Source organism: Prinia subflava, chromosome 5 (genome assembly GCF_021018805.1).
Source record: "Prinia subflava isolate CZ2003 ecotype Zambia chromosome 5, Cam_Psub_1.2, whole genome shotgun sequence".
Lineage (NCBI taxonomy): Eukaryota > Metazoa > Chordata > Aves > Passeriformes > Cisticolidae > Prinia > Prinia subflava.
Window position 1 is genome coordinate 62,500,502 of NC_086251.1, and position 17,349 is coordinate 62,517,850.

The following is a 17,349-nucleotide window of genomic DNA, read 5'->3' on the forward strand; positions in this document are numbered from 1 at the left end:
AACGCTCAGATCTGCGGCGCACTGCAGCTGCCAAGGGGCCAAACGTGGCATTTGTGTCTGTACATACCCTATAAATACCTGTAATTGGATGTATTTAATGTAAATAACATAACGAGGACGTTTTAACGATCTCCGCTGTTGTACAGAACCCGAACTTTGCTCTCTTATTTTCCTACACCCCCACTGTAGATTGATTTCGGGTCATTGTTGGGTCTGTATCTGGTTGAGTTCCAAACTGCTCTCACTTTTACCTCAAGGGTTTCATGTTCTTTATGTACATTTTATAAAGAAAAAAGAAACCAAATTCCAGATTTTTGGGTACCTTTTCCATTGCCAGCAGTATTTTCTGTCTTTTCCAGTGTTTTCTGCTCCCGGATCCACCAGGATGAAGGGGAGGGGTGGGGTTTGGTGGGGGATATTCCCTGTTCCATGTGTCCCTTCCTTCCTGGGAGGTCTGAAAATGTGGGAATGTGTTTCCCTATCCCTCCACTTCTTGTTAAGTATGGAAAGGACTTAATTAGAGCGGGAAGAGGCTGGGCCACTCTCCTCCCTACTGGGGCCAGTCCTTCCCTTGACTGGTCCCAGCAGAGTTTTTCCAGCTTCATGGACAGTTGAGGGTCAAAAATCCCTTTCCTTGGCTTTCCACAATTCCCATTTAATCCCTGGGAAGGGACCAAAAACGAAGATGTGTGTTCCCTGCCAGAGCAGAGTGTTCCCAGGATCTCCTCCTGGGCCCTGTGGGAATGGAGGGATGGGCACACGGAGCTCCCTCAGCACCCCCAGGATCCAACCTGGATCACTGCGGGATGATCCCAGATTTCTCCTGGTTGTTGGATATGTGGTCCAGGGTGGAGGGTGCCCATCAGGACTTCTAGGGTTGACATCCATTCTCTGCTGCAGGTCTTGTCCAGGTCTTCTACTGGGACTAAATCTTAGAATCATGGAATTGTTTATGCTGGAAAAGCCCTCTAGGGTCACAGAGCCCAACCACTCCCCAGCACAGCCAAGGCCACCCCTGCCCCGTGTCCCCAAGTGCCACATCCACAGGGATTTAAATCCTTTCAGGAATGGGGACTCCACCCCTGCCCTGGTATTCCAGTGCCTGTCCATGCTTTCCATGAAGGAATTTTCCCTGATATCCAATTCAAGCCTCCCCTGGCCCAGCCTGAGGCCGTTCCCTCTCCTCCTGTCCCTGTTCCTGGAGCAGAGCCCGACCCCCCCGGCTGTCCCCTCCTGGCAGGGACTGTGCAGAGCCACAGGGTCCCCCTGAGCCTCCTTTGCTCCAGGCTGAGCCCCTTCCCAGCTCCCTCAGGAATTCTCCAGCCCCTTCCCAGCTCCCTCAGGAATTCTCCAGCCCCTTCCCAGCTCCCTCAGGAATTCTCCAGCCCCTTCCCAGCTCCCTCAGGAATTCTCCAGCCCCTTCCCAGCTCCCTCAGGGATTCTCCAGCCCCTTCCCAGCTCCCTTAGGAATTCTCCAGCCCCTTCCCAGTTCTGTTCCCTCCTTTGGACACGCTCCAGCCCCTCCGTGTCCTGTGCCTGGGGATTCCAAATCTGCCCCCAGGACTGGAGGTGCCCCGGCAGTGCCAGCTCAGGGGACAATCCCAGCCCTGCCGCCACCCCAGCGCTGGCACGGCCCAGGTGCCACTGTCCCTGTTGGTCTGTGAGGGGACAAACCCCCAGGAACCCTTCAGGACATTTCCTGTGAGATGAAAACACACTCTGTTCCTTGTGGTGTTTTCCTTGTTCCCTGTTTTCCCTGCCCTTTTCCATCATGGAAAAAGGCCTCCGTGATTTCCCACCATGGAAAATGCCACCATCATTTTGCTGACTGGATCAGTGACATCCTGTGGAAAATCACGGAGGCCTTTTTCCGTGATGGAAAAGGGCAGGGAAAACAGGAAAGGAGACACAGGGAAACACCTGTCGGTGTGAGCACATATCCAGATGGATTCCTGAGGGAAAGCTCGGAGTTCCCAGAGGAGCGTTGCCCTCCACAGGTGGTGACAAACAGCCACACACGGGAATTCACGGAATTAAACCAAAGGAGCTTTCCCATCTCCCGTTCTTCAGCCTCAAAGATCCCATTATCCCAGTGGATCTGAAGTCATTCCACAGGCCCTTATCCCATCCCTGGGATATTCAGGGTTGGAGAACTTTCTTCATCCCATTGGCTTGCTCCACCTTCTCCCATGGAAATTGGATTTTGGCTCCACATTGGGCCTGGAAGAGACCCCAGGGCACATCCGTGGACTTGAACACAGCCTGTGTTATCCATATATCTGCTGGAATCACAGAATCCCTGAGGATTTGGGTCGGAAAAGACCTTAAAGCTCAGTTTGCCCATGGGCAGGGATCCCTTTATCCCAGGTTGCTCCGAGCCCTGTCCAACCTCCCCCTGGAATTATAACAAATAAATTGGATTTTCACCCCAAAACCCCCATCCCACCCAGTTCCATAAAGATCTGTGGAAATTGGGTCTCACAAACATCTCAGCAAAAATGTTTGGTTTTGGCCTTGCTTTCCTAAAAAATTCCAAGCCAAACCGGAATTACCCAATCTGTCTTTGGGATAGATTTTAAGAGATTTTTGGAAACTTTATCTGTGGAAATGGGACCAGTTTGGGATAAAATGAGCTGGGATTGAGCCTGGCCTGTAAAATGCATGGATAAATCAATTCCTGCTCCTAATCCATTGGTTATTTTTGTGGAGTTAAAATATTCCTGCTCTCTGGATGTAGCACTGCCAGGACTGTCAGATTTGTCTCCCTAGGGAATATTTTTATTCCTGTTGGAGGTTTTTTTGGCACGTTGCCTTATTTTTTTTTTTTTTTACTGCCAGGAGGCCAGGGGTGTATTTGCAAGGATTAAAGTATTACTGGAGTGGCTCCAGGCCTTTCCTAATCCCCATTATTCCCACTAATCCCGCCAGGACACAATGCTTCTCTCACATTGCTTAATTATGCGGTGAAAATTAATAAAAAATAGCTGTAAAATGACATTTTGAGGAGGGATCCAAATCCCAGTTTCTTTGGGATGCAGCAGAAACTTGTAGTTTTGCTGTGTTCAGTAATCCTTGACATTTCCAGCCTAATTCCTCAGGGAACAAGGATTACACAACCTCCCGGGAATCGATTTTTGCAGGATCACAGGCCTTTCATTTTAATAAATCTTGGAATGTGTGTCCCATTTCCAAGGGGCTTGAAGGGCAGTGGGGATCACGAGGACGATTTGGAGGTGGGGTGGGGTTTTTTGGGAATGAGGCACTGGAAAAGGGATTTTTCTTTCCTGCTCCCTAGGGAATGTGAGTTTGTAGGGGGGATTTCCTGAGGGAGGGGGATTTTTAGTGGTCACCAAAAATCCAGCCAGGAAAAATGCTCGGAGAGGGAGCTCATGGTTCAGGATTTGCCCTTGGATCTCTCCAGAGTGTCCAAGGCCAGGTTGGACAAGGCTTGGGATAGGGGGAGGTGTCCAGGGATGGGATGGGATGGGGTGGGATGGGGTTTAAGGCCCCTTTGAACCCAAACCAGTCAGGAATTCTATGGAATGCCCTGAAAAATTCCAATAGCTCCAATCCTGCAATGCCTGAATTAAGGGATATTAAGGAACAGCGGCCATGGAAAGGTGAGAATCCCTTGGAGTTTTATTATCATCATTTTTCCGTCTTTTTTTTTGCCACCAACCTCCTGGGAGCAGCGCCCAGCATCCATCGGGAGCTGAGGATGAGCTGAGGGTCAGGCACTGCTAATTACACTGCTAATGAGGTGTTAATCAGGCATCCTAATGACTCCAGCACCACCTCTCCACAGCCATTCCATGCTCCAGAATCCGGATAGGGCTCCTGCTCCAGGGATTTCTGCCTTTGGCATCTGCACGGAGATGGGGGGAGGATTCAAAGAGATTTTGCAGGGGGAGGGACAAAACCAGGGCTGCAGAGGAGGAACTGAGAGGGGCCTGGGAGAGCTGGGAGGGCCTGGAAAGGTGTGGGAATGTTTGTCCACGTTTCCCACAATACAGGAGGAATTCCTCAGCTGCAGAATAACTTCTGTTCCCAAGTTTCCCTCAATGGACAGCACAAACCAGGGCTCTCTGTGTTGTGTGGCTGCTTTTCCCAATGTGTTTCCTAGAAAATCCCACAGGCAGACACCTTCGTGTATAAAATTGGAATGGAATGGAATAGAATTATGGAGTTATTTGGGTTGGAGTGACCTTAAATCCCACCCAGGGCCACCCCTGCCATGGCAGGGACACCTCCCACTGTCCCAGGCTGCTCCAGCCTGGCCTTGGGCACTGCCAGGGATCCAGGGGCAGCCTCTGGCAATTCCAGCCCAGCCAGGAATTCCCAATTCCCAATCTCCCATCCATCCCTGCCCTCTGGCAGTGGGAGCCATTCCCTGTGTCCTGTCCCTCCAGCCCTGTCCCCAGTCCCTCCCCAGCTCTCCTGCAGCTCCTCCAGGTTGCACTGAGGTCACCCTAAAGTTTCTTCTCTCCAGGGGAACATTCCCAGCTCTCCCAGCAGAGCTGCTCCATCCCTTGGATCATCCCAGTGCCTCTGCACTTGCTCCCAACAGGATTTTTAAGCTCCGAGATGCAGCCATGGCATCGCTCAAGCCCTTTCCAGGTTAACCCCTGCAGGAACAGGAGCTCCTGGAGCATCCAAAGCCCCTTTTCCAGGGAATGCTGCTCCCACCAGCAGTTCCTGGCAGCTTTCCCACGTGGCTTTGGGACACCTGCAGCCCACAGGGACAACCCCACCGTGCAGAGGAAAGGCAAAAATCCCAGAATCCTCCCATTTCCCTGGGTTTTCTGGAAGATTTTATTATCCAGAGTGGAGGAGCTGCTGCCCCGTGTCCCCCAAGCTTTGCCATTGTCTTCACAGCACCGTTGTTCCCAAATTCCCATCTCCAGCTCCTCGTTATTCCCAACACTGAGCAGACTCCCCGGGATCCACATTCCCCACACGGCGCTGTCCCAGATGCTCCCGGACCGAATCCAGGCAGCTCCTTCCATGAGGTGTCCTGATAAATAAATCCCTTTAATGAGAGCCGGCTCTGGGTTTCTCTTTTCAGTTAAATCAGAGAGTTCCTCATCTCTGGAGAGCACTCCCCCCTCAGCTTTAGCTCCCTATCAGTATTCCTGTGTGTTCCCAGCCAGCGGGAATGGGATCAGCTGGGAGAAGCCTCCTGCTGGGTGAGCAGCAGGACCCGTAATTCCAATTAGGAAGAGCTTTAGAGGCTGCTTAAGCCTCAGCTGGGCTCTCTCCGTGCCTGCAATCACCACCCATTACCAAGGAAGATGATTTAGGAGCAGTTTGGGAATATTTTCTCCACTGAAACAACAACAACAAAAAAGGAGTTGGATCTGTCTCGTTCCCCATTTTCTGTGAGGAGGAAGAAGGCTCTCCCTTCCCCTGGAAGGGACATTTTTAATCCTTGGAATGGACAATTTTGGTCCCCTGGAAGGGACATTATTAACCCTTAGAGGGGACATTTTTAACCCCTGGAAGGGACATTATTCACCCCTTGGAAGTGGCATAATAAAACCTGGAAGGGACATTGTGGATCCCTTTGGATGGGACATTATTAACCCTTGGAAGGGACATTTTTAATTATTTGAAGGGACATTTTTAACTTCTTGAAGGGACACTTTTAACCCCTTGGAAGGGACATTATAAAACCTTGGAGGGGACATTTTTAACCCCTGGAAGGGACATTATTCACCCCTTGGAAGTGGCATAATAAAACCTGGAAGGGACACTGTGGATCCCTTTGGATGGGACATTATAAAACCTTGGATGGGACATTTTAACCCCTGGAAGGGACATTATTGACCCTTTGAAGGGACATTATTGATTACTTGATATAATAATAATTAACATTATTAATTCCTTGAAGGGACATTTTTAACCCCTTGGAAGGGGCGTTATTAATTCCTTGAAGGGACATTATAAATTCCTGGAAGGGACATTGTGGATCCTTTTGGAAGGAGCATTATTAACCTTTGGAAGGGGCATTATTAATTACTGAAGGGACATTTTTAACCCCTTGAAGGAACATTATTAACCCTTGGAAGGGACGTTATTAATCCCTGGAAAGGACACTGTGGATTCCTTTGGAAGGGACATTATTAACCCTTGGAAGGGACACTACTGGCCCATTGGAAGGGACATTATAAACCACTGGAATGGGCATTTTAATCCCTGGAAAGGACATTATCAATCCCTTGGAAGGGACATTATTAATTACTTGAAGGGACATTTTAACCCCTTGAAGGGATATTTTAACCCCTTGAAGGGACATTTTAACCCCTTGGAAGGGGCACTATTGACCCCTTGGGAGGGACATTTTAAAATCTGGCAAGGGACATTCTTAATCCTTGGAAGGGACATTACCAACCCCTTGGAAGGGTCTCTCCAAGGCCAGCAAAATGAGGGGAAGGTGCAGAAGGACATCAGTGGCAATTCCCAAGGGAGTGGGAAGAACAGGCTGGAGGGAATGTTGGCAATATCCAGAGGAACAAGGACACGCAGGGTTCAACCCCTCATTGTCACCAGAGGTTCCTCATCCTGAGGGGGATCCTGAGGGTGAATGTCCCAATCCATGTCCTGGTGCTGAACCTGGGCTGGGACAATTCCTGGGAACTCCCCAGGCTGGGATGAGCAGCTGGAGCAGCCCTGGGAAAGGATTTTGGGGGTGCTGGGGGTGAGGCTGGGTGAGACCCCCTGAGCCCCAGCGTGGCAGCAGGACAGGGATTGGGATTGTGCCCCTGTGCCCCGCTCAGGTGAGATCCCACCTGGAATCTGCATCCAGCCCTGGGGCCAGCACGGGAGGGACCTGGAGCTGCTGGGAGGCACCAGGATGATCCATGGGATGGAGCAGCTCTGCTGGGAGAGCTGGGAATGTTCCCCTGGAGAGGAGAAGCTTTGGAGTGACCTCATTGTGGCCTTGCAGTGCCTGAAGGAGCTGCAGGAAAGATGGAGAGAGGATTTCCAAGGGATGGAGGGACAGGACACAGGGAATAGTTCCAGGCTGGAAAAGAGAGAATTTGGGTGGGATATTGGGAAGGATTTCTTGGCTGGGCTGGAATTGCCAGAGCAGCTGTGGCTGCCCCTGGATCCCTGGCAGTGCCCAAGGCCAGGCTGGACACTGGGGCTGGAGCAGCCGGGGACAGTGGGAGGTGTCCCTGCCATGGCAGGGGTGGGACTTTAGGGTCCCTTCCATCCAAACCATCCCATGATCCTACGATGTTTAAGGTGCACAGTGCAGCTGTCACATCCCAAATCCTCTGTGATTCTGCTGAAATCCATCCCATTCCACGATCCTCCTTGACTTGGGATTTGCCCTCTCCGTGGCCTCCCACCCCCCTCCATGGCCAGCACAGGAGATCACAGCCTTTCATGCCCCAACCATCTCCAAACACCTGGAATCCTGATCAGGATCCAATCTCCTGCCTCCAGGGAACTGCCTGCAGGTGCCAGGAAGGATTTCCCCTCCAGGCACAGCTGCCTGCACTCCTGTATTTTCCCGGGAAAAGCTGAAGCAGCAGGAATTCCCCTCGGGATGGGGAGGCTGTGCCGGCTGTCCTTGCTGCTGCTGCTCCTCTGGGAGCCCTGCCAGGCGCTCCTGTTCCCATTTTCCGGGTGCTTTGGCAGATCTGCGGGTCAGGCAGGAATTTCTGGCCAGGTGGAACCGAGCTGGGCTTGCCTGGCACGGGGCAGCCGCGGCCTCTTGGTGTTCCCTGGCATGGAACAGCCTCTCCTTCAGCAAAGAATGGAAGATTTCCGTGTCCTTCCCGCCAGGAGAGCGGGACACCGGGATCTCCAGCGGGGTTTAACGGGCTGTGACACTCCTGGTGTGATCCAGAGTTAAATCTGCGGATTTCTCCCCGGAGCAGACTCCTCCCAGCAGAAGTTCATTTTTCACACGAGTAACCAGGCAGGAAGTTTTGTTTGTGGTGGGTAAAGGCAGGAATTTTATCAGGGAACCTGTGATGCATTCCAAATGGGAATCAGGCTTTTCTAAACCTCCACACGAGGCCCTGCCTAGGGAGGAGTTTTCTGGGTGGAATTTTTCCCACTGATGGGAACTCCCCAGCAGCATTACGCAGCCTGGCTGCACAATTCCAGCTCTTTTCCAGGTGGATGCTGCCTCGGAGCACGGTGGGATTTATCTGGAGCCGCGTGAGGGAGCAGAGGAATGGAATGTGGGATTGAGGGGGCTGGAGCTGGGTGGGATTTCCATGGAGGAATCAAAGAACTTCAGGGATTCTGCCCCTCTGCCTGAGCCTGGTGAGATCCCACCTGGAATTCTGCATCCAGCCCTGGGGCCCTGCACAGGAAGGAGCTGGAGCTGCTGGGGAGAGTCCAGAGGAGGCTCCGGAGGGATGGAGCAGCTCTGCTGTGGGAAAGGCTGGGAAAGCTGGGAATGCTCACCTGGAGAGGAGAAACTCTGGGGTGACCTCAGGGTGGTCTGGAGGATCCCACAGGAAAGATGGAGACAAAATTCCCAAGGGCAGGAAGGCTGAAACCCAGGAACACTTGAAGATCTAAATGGATGGATGGATGGATGGATGGATGGATGGATGGATGGATGGATGGATGGATGGATGGATGGATGCAGAATTCCAGGTGGGATCCCACCAGGGCCAGGCAGAGGGATGGAGCAGCTCTGCTGGGAGGGTTGGGATTGTTCACCTGGAGAGGAGAAGCTTTGGGTGACCTCAGTGTGGCCTTCCAGGACCTGAAGGATCCTACAGGAAACACGGAAAGGGATAATTTCCAAGGGGAAGGCGGCCAAAACCAGGATACAAAGATACAACGGGATGGGAAGAGGGAAAGCCACAGCTGAGGAACCTGGATATCTCAACCCTGGGCAAACATTTCCAACATCCCGTTAAACGGAGCCATCCCGATTTTCCATGGACACAAACACCTGGCTGAGGGTTCATATCTGTGTTAAAATATTTGTGCATGAATTTCCCTCCCTTTCCTACCTGAAAAGCCATTTCCAGGGAAGGAGCAGCAATCCTGCATTCCCTGAGCACTCTGACTCCCGGTGTTTATCATCTCCCATTGTGTATTTTCCCCTCTCAAACATTTACATTGAGCACAATTATTTATTCCAGAGAAAACGCCACTCCATTTATCCAAACGTTATTATGTGCAGGAGGAAAAAAAAAATCATTTTCCCAGCTGAAGCTGTGGTTTCATCCCAGAAAATTGGACTTTTTATTTATTCCCTTTTCCTTCTCAGCAGTTCCCAGGAATGTAAAATGACAAAATAATTCTGAGTACAATAGAGCCGCTCCTGGGCTGCTGGAATAACTCCTGGCAGTGGGAAGTTTATGGAAATCTCTGCTTTGGAGGTGGTTTCAGGAATGGCAGGACATCAAAAACGAGTCGGAATTTTGCCTCCCATGTTGTCTGAAATCCCCTGGAAGCATCCGTGGATTTTCTCCCCCAAGGAGCCCGAAAATGCTAATTAAAATCCAATAGTTTGTTCATCACCTTCCCAAATGCAAATGATGTTCTCTAAATGTTTGGAAATAAATGTTATGGATGCTTGGGAGCTGCCAGGACTCTCCCTCAGCTCACGGATTAATTGTATTCCCTCAGATCCCTGGGAGCGGCCCAACCTCCAACCTTCCAGCCTCAGCATGGAATTTTTCCACAAAGGTAGAGCTGGGAATATTTCAGTAAAAAATCCGTGGGTTTGGTTTTGGTTTTGGTGTTTTTTGGGGTTTTTTTGTTTGGTTGGTTGGGGTATTTTTGTGGTTTTTTGGGGTTTTTGGTTGTTTGGTTGTTTGGTTTTTTGTTTGGTTGGTTTTGGTTTTGTGGCTTTTTGTTTGTTTTTGTGGGGTTTTTTTTTTGGTTTGTTTGGGGGGTTTTTTGTTGTTTTTGTTTTTTAGATTTGTATTTATGGTATTACTTTAGAAAAGAGGCAGGCCCTGGAAAAGCAGCTGGACTCAGCCTAAGCAGCCCAGGGCAGGAGCTGTGCTTCCCAAGAAAATCCTGGAATTCACAAACTGCCTGGTCTGGAGTAAAGCCCGGGCAAAGCTGTTAAAGGGAATCCATCATAAATCTGTTTCAATAGACAGAAAATCACATTTCAATAAACTGAAGTCCTTCCTTTATTTATTTTCCTGTTTAACTGCGTGTTACGGAATTCCAGACTGGATTGGGTTGGAAAGGGACCTTAAATCCCATCCCACCCCATCCCACCCCTGCCATGGCAGGGACACTTCCCACCATCCCAGCCTGCTCCAGCCCCAGTGTCCAGCCTGGCCTTGGACACTTCCAGGGATGGGACAACACCTGGGAAGCTACAAAATGTTGGGAAAAGACCAAACTGAGACTTTTGTAGCCGCAGGAAAAATCTCAAGAAATCTGGGGGTGAGGGGGAAAATCCCCAAAACAAAGAAAACAGAGCTTTGGAAGTTTGACAATTTTGATATAAATAGTAAAAGGAAAATCTAAAATGTGGAAATATTTATTTGAAAAACCTGATTTATGCTCTGCCTTGAATGAGCTCATTCTGATTGAGTGGAGGATTCTCGATTCCTGGTGGATCTCTGGGATATTTTGCCCCACTGGAGATGCCACTAAACCCAAACCCAAGATTTCCCTCTCCGAGTTTCAAAGCTCAGCTGACGCCCCAGGCTTCCAAACCCAATATTTTTATTTAATTAAAAAGTGCTCTGCCTCTGGAAATCGCTTCCCTGGGCGTTTCCATCTTGGAAACAGCGGGAGCATGGGAACAAGCTGAAGATTATTTTTATTTCAGAGTAATTCCCACTGCTAGGGAAAAGTGAGGAATTATTCCGGTGCTGCTGTGCTGGGACAACGACAGACCTTGGGAAAATGAGAAGAGGTTTCATTGGAATTAAACCACAAGGACACCCCAGCCCAACCCCAGCTGATAATCCTGGGTACAATGGACTCAACTTTCTTGTTCAACCTTAGACCGAGTCTAAAATGAAATCAGAGAAAATGATAATTTATATTAATTTCTGTCTTTGTACCACTTTTTTTTGCTCGATAGTGTAGAAGATAATTAAATTGAACTAATTAAAGAAGAAAACCAATTTAATTGGACTCCATTTTCCAAAGGAATCCGAATTATTATAATTATGACTTCCGTAATTTAGGTACCGACTGGTTTTAAGTGGTTTTGCTGGTTTGCTCGGTTTTAATAAGTAGATATTTAAACCCAACTAATTTCTAATTAAAACACATTTTCCTGATTAGCTCAGCAACCACCACCCCCTCAAGCATCCTGGCCTGAAGCAGAGGTTGGATAAAACCCACCCGGAATTTGGGGAGTCTCCAGGCTGGATTCCAGGCTTGGACCCAGCACAAGGAGCCACAGGGCTTCAGCTGCTCCAGAGGCAACAACCCAGAGCTCTTCTGCTCTGAAACTTCCCAAATTCCCTTCATTCCAGTTATTTGTGCCTGGAGTTTTCCCAGGGAACCTCAGCCAGGGCAGGAGCTGGCTCCACTCCAGTCACTGCGGTGCCCAGGGAGGGCTTTGGTGGGGCTGGCTCAGAAATCGATTTATTTGTACATAAATCCACCCCCACGAGGGTGGGATCAGCATTCCAGGCAGGGCTGGGAACTGGCAGAGGAAATGGGCTCTGGAAAACAGGGAAAAAATGTGCCTGGGAATTTGGGGGGACTTCGAGGATCACCTGGAGCAGAAATGGTGCAGAGCCCACGACTGGGCTGGAAAATCAAAATCTTCCATTCCAGTTCTCAATGACCTGAAAAGAAATCTCTCAATCAGCCCAACTTTGATACTGGGAGAAGGGTGAAATTACCAGAGATCATTCCGGTGCTGGAGGAACAATTTTTCATTCAGCTGGAATGAAATGCCTGGAAATAAAAAAAAAAAACCTCAAAAAGTTGATCCTTTGTAGCTGCAACGAGCAGAGAATCAGGAGGGAGCTGAATTTTAGGAGCGGATCAAATGTCCAGTCTGCTCTCCGGGTCAGCCTAATTTTAATATTCCTATTTTTTTTGTAGTTCCCTATGCATTTTTTCCAAGTATTTTCAAAGGAAGCAGGCTGCAGGGATGAAAAGGGAAAATTTCCTTGCTCTTTGGTGGCTTTTACCCCCCCTGCAGCTCATATTTTAGTTAACAAAGCTGATTTCGAAATGATTTTTAATGGCTTTGCAGGTGTTAAGATGGAGAACAAACTAATTAGGCCTGGTGACAAATGACCCTGTGGATCCTTCCTCTCCACCCCGCTTTCCCTTTCACCTTTAAAGCCGGGGATGGAAATAACAGGGAAGGGTTCTGGGATAATTGAGGTGAAGGCTGTGGTGATGATGGCTTGGATTTTGTTATGGAAATGCAGGAGCGGCTCTGCTGTGGGGAAGGCTGGGAGAGCTGGGAATTCCCAGCTGGAATTCTCTTCCCCTGGAGAGGAGAAGGTGTGGGGTGAGCTCAGGGTGGCCTGAGGGAGCTGCAGGAAAGATGGAGAGAGAGAGGAATTCCCAGGGATGCAGGGACAGGACACGGGGAATGGTTTCAAATTGGAAAAGGGGAGATTTGGATGGGAGATTGGGAATTGGGAACTCCTGGCTGGGCTGGAATTCCCAGATTTGCTGTGGCTGCCCCTGGATCCCTGGCAGTGCCCAAGGCCAGGCTGGATCAGCCTGGGACAGTGGGAGCTTGGGCTGGGACTGGATGTGATTTAAGGTCCCTCCATCCCAAACAATTCCATAATTCCATGATTTACCACACCAGCACAACCAGAACATTCCCTGGACACGCTCTGGGAGAATTCCAGAAACGCAGGAAGTGGCGAGGAATCCATGGAAATCAATTCCACGGGGCGGTGGGGACTCAATGAATATCTCAGCACCTGCATAAATCTCCTGCTCTTTATGAAGTCCTGCAGAGATTTATTAAATTCCGTGTGGCTTAAGAAATACAAAAGAACTGCAATAAAAAGGGAGAGGGGATTGCTTATAATTCACATTTTAATAATGGTCAAATGAGTTGATTTTATCTTTTCTGCTGTGATGGATGTTCTATAAACTCATATTTGGGGGAAATTTATGCGACTCGAACTCATGGCTCAGCTGTAAATAATGAAAAGAAATCGTTTTGCAACCTAAAATATCTTTGGCATCAAGGTTTCTACTTAAAGTCTATTATTTCCATCAGAATAATTTTTTTTTTCCCACGTAAATTTAATTTACATGAATTTGCTGTTGTGAAGAGTGGAAAGTTTTGATTTCTGATGTGCTGGAGCTGCAAAAATTAATGCCAAAAAGATAATTTAGAAGTGTAAGGAAAAATGACTCCTTGGAAAAAAAAAAAAAAACGCCATGAAATTAAAATAGGGGAGAAATCGGGGTGTTTTTCCTGTTTCTTAATTGCTTTATCTGAAAAAAGAACTGGGAAGAGACAGATTCTGGCCTCAAAGTTCCTGGACAAAAGGTCTCAGCTGGTTCCTTCCAGGAAATTTAGGGAGTGGGACCTTTCCAAGATCCATCCCAGGAAATTGGAGAGATGGGAACGCTCCTATCTCCCCAAATCCCTGAAAATTCCGAGCCTTCGCTTGCATCACTGACAGATTTTTATGCCAAATTAGAGTTATTTAAAAATCCTAGCATTAAAAATTCCCGGATTTCTGTGGGGCCTCTTGATAAGGAGGAGGAAATTAATTGATTGAAGGGTGAGGAAGGAGTTAGGAAGTGACATGAAGAATTTTTGATCTGCCTTTCCAGTTAAAATCCCAAATTCCTTTATCCGAGGGCGTTTGTCAGGGGAGCTCAGAATGAGGCTTTGGCAGAGAGCAGAGTCTCTGTGGAAGCTTGGAAAAAAAATCCACAAGAAACCCAAGAACAATGAAACCTCAGGAGGAAAAAATCAGAGGTTTTGAAAAGAAATCAAGTGTAAAGTCAGAGGAACTGAAGTCCCATTTCTTCTCTCAGTGATAGGATTCCCAGGAGGACCCAAGGCTGGATTCTTTAAAGGGAAGTATCAAATATGGATATTTGCATATTTGATTGATATAATTGCCTGTGGATTGCAGAATTCCCTCTGTCCGGCTCTGATAATTCAACATTTGCTTGGTGTTTCAATATTTGAGGGAAGTGCTTTTCCCTACAAGAGCTGGAGGTCATTCCTGCTCCTTTCTTCATCCAAAAAGCACGGGAAAGTGAAAATCCATGAGAGGTCACTGCTTCCCTGCAACACTGACAGAGAAATATTCCAAATATTCCAAATGGTGGAGAGGAGAAGGCTCCAGGGAGAGCTCAGAGCCCCTGGCAGGGCCTGAAGGGGCTCCAGGAGAGCTGGAGAGGGACTGGGGACAAGGGCTGGAGGGACAGGACACAGGGAATGGCTTCAAATTAGGAAAAGGGAGATTTGGGTGGGATATTGGGAATTGGGAATTCCTGGCTGGCTGGAATGGAGGGCTTGGAGCAGCCTGGGACAGTGGGAGGTGTCCCTGCCTGGTCCTTTCCAACTTTAATGACTCCATGATTTCAAAACTGAATTATTCCATTGGAAAAAGTGTATTGGGAACGTGTGGGGCTCACCACAGGTCAGTTATTAGAATTATTGGCATTCTAGATCTACTTACTATAATATTATTGTAGCTGTTATTTCAGTTATTAGAGTTCTGTATAATTATTAATAACATTAATATCAATGTTATTAATATTTATTGGTTAAATCAATTACATTTCAATTGGTTATAATTAAGTTAATTGTTATTAAGAGTAGGCAGTGACCCTGCAGTCTGGGAGAGGGACAATTTGTTGGCTCTAAGGGATGGTCACAGCTTGGGAATCTGAACTCCTTGAGAGCTCTCTCTGTATTCCTGGAAAATCCCAGCTTAAAATCCTGGGAAATTCCTACCAGGACCCCACTCCAGGCAGTGATGCTGATCCAGTGTCCCGGGGTTGGACATTCCAGGATTTTCCTCGGGGGTTGGTGACGGATTCCTCGCTGTCTGCACAGCTCTGGGGGGCTCTAGAGGGTGGCTACAGGCTGGAAAGTTGGGAATTCTTTCATGGACACAGGTGCTGCTCCTGGGATGTGTCCGTGGCTTCCCACTGCCAGAGGGCAGGGCTGGATGGGATAACGGGAATTGGGAATTCCTGGCTGGAATGGAATTGCCAGAGCAGCTGTGGCTGCCCCTGGATCCCTGGCAGTGCCCAGGGCCAGGCTGGGGCAGGAGCTGCTGCACACCTCATTCTCATTAATGCCAACTGTTAATGAGCTGTTAATGAACCACAGGGAAGACAGGATTCCATGGTGCTCCCGGTGCCAATCCCAGAATCTTCGATCTCCTTTTGCTCTCCTGCTCTCTGCCTTGGCCTCTCTGAGTTTCAGAGTCGCTGGCATCCGTGTTTTCCTGGAATCCCCGGCCCTTCCCAAGGGAAGTTTGGAGTTCGCCACATTTATCCTGCAGGATTTACCCTGCCTAAGGTCTGGATTCAAGTTTTGGTTTAAAGTCTTTATCCCTAAAAAGAGCTGGGAAAGGCGGCTGATTCCCTGTGGAATCCACACATTCCTGCTCTGGCTGCTGGACTTTGGAATAACAGGCAGAAGGAACAAGTCCAGGCTGGAGGGAGAGCAGGGAATCCTAAAATCCCAGAATAGATTGGAAAAGGCCTTAAAGCTCACCCAGTTCCAGCCCCTGCCATGATCAGGGACACATTCCCAACGGGAGAAACCTGACCCTATAAAACCTCCTCGAGATAAGAAACCATTCCAGCCTGACCCTCCTCCTTGGCTTCTTTTCACTTCATCAAATAACAACAAAACCAAAATTGAGTATGGAAAAGTGCAACGGGGAAAGGAAAATATTCCTGTTCGTGGTCATTTCCAGGTTTGTGTGTTCCTGTGGGAGATTCTGGAAGCTGATACTGGGTAAATGTTATGAGAATTCAGCCTTCAAATGAAGATCTGATCAGCAGCTGTTCTTCTCCTCATGAAAATTCCTCTTGGATTCATGCACAGGAACCCGAGCAGAGTTTTCCAGACAAGAATTTTCTCATTTATTACCTGTCATGCATTTCTGTTGTTATCTCTGCTGATTGCAGAGCTTTTGAATGCCTCTTTTTTTTTTTTTTTTTATCATCAGTGCTCTTTCCACCTTATTTATTCATTAATGCCACGGCCCAGGTGTGGGATCTCAAAGCTGTTCCCATGGTGACAATGGGGCACAAAAACTGGATTGTGATGGACAGGGAATCCTGGGAAGAGGGGAATGGAAAAGCTCCTGGTTCCCCACAAAAATCCTAATAACCACTAATTCAGGCAGAGAAAATACTGATAATTTAATGGGGCCTGAAGTAATAAATTTTGATTTTTAATGTTCCAGGGTAGAAATGTTTTTCTTAACGGAGAGAAATGAGGGGTCCCATGGAAATTCCTGGGGGAAAAATGTTCCTGAGGGGCTGTGAGATGCAGAGATTCCCACCCATCCTGCATTTCTTGGTTGGAAAATGAGCCAAGGGCAAGAAATCCTCACCTGGTGAAGCTCTGGGCGTTTTTTGGGGAGCAGACATAAAATTCAGGGCAGCTGCAGGCTGAGGGTAAATTTAGAGCAGCCAAAGCCTCACCTCTGGCTGCAGCTTCTCCCCAAGGAAATCTCTGGGATTCTGGTTTGGACTTGGAATCCAGAATTTTTCAGTTTTCTACTTTGAGATCCCACTGAGCCCCAGAATTTGGCCTGAGCAGCTCCCGGGGTGGGGCCAAGCCATGAGGGGAAGCCCCAAATCCCACCCCTGCCCCAGCACGGCCTTTCCTGCATTCCAAAAATCCCCAACCTCCACTCAAAACCCCGGAATTCCCAAGGGATCATCGAGCCCTGCACAGCACCATCCCCAGAAAGGAGCAGAGGAGAAGAGGTGGAACCCATCATTCCTGAAATCTTCCTTTAGCAGGCGTTCCCACATCGGGAAAGGGTTGGAATTTCACCCCTTGTCCTGCTCATAAGGCAAAGAACCAGAACCTTCCATGCTCTTCTCACCGTGACTGGCCAAGGCCCAGCACAAACATCTTGGATGGTTTGAGCTGCTCCTCAGGAACTGGGGCTGTTCCTGCTGGGCAGCAAGCCCAGAACCCCTCCCAGATCCTTGCATACTCAAAGGAGAGCACAGAGAATTTGGGGGCATTTTTGGAAGTGTCTTAGGAGGTGTAAGGGACCTCCCTGCACCGGGCACAGCTTTTATTCTTTTATTTTGTATCATTTGTTATCTTCTCCTTAATTAAAACCTTTTGCTTTTCCAAACCCCTCCGATCATGCCATCTCGCTGTTTTTTATTTTTAACTTCTGAGGCTGCTGGCATCAAATCCATCAGGATTTGGTGCACCCACAGGAGGCTCAG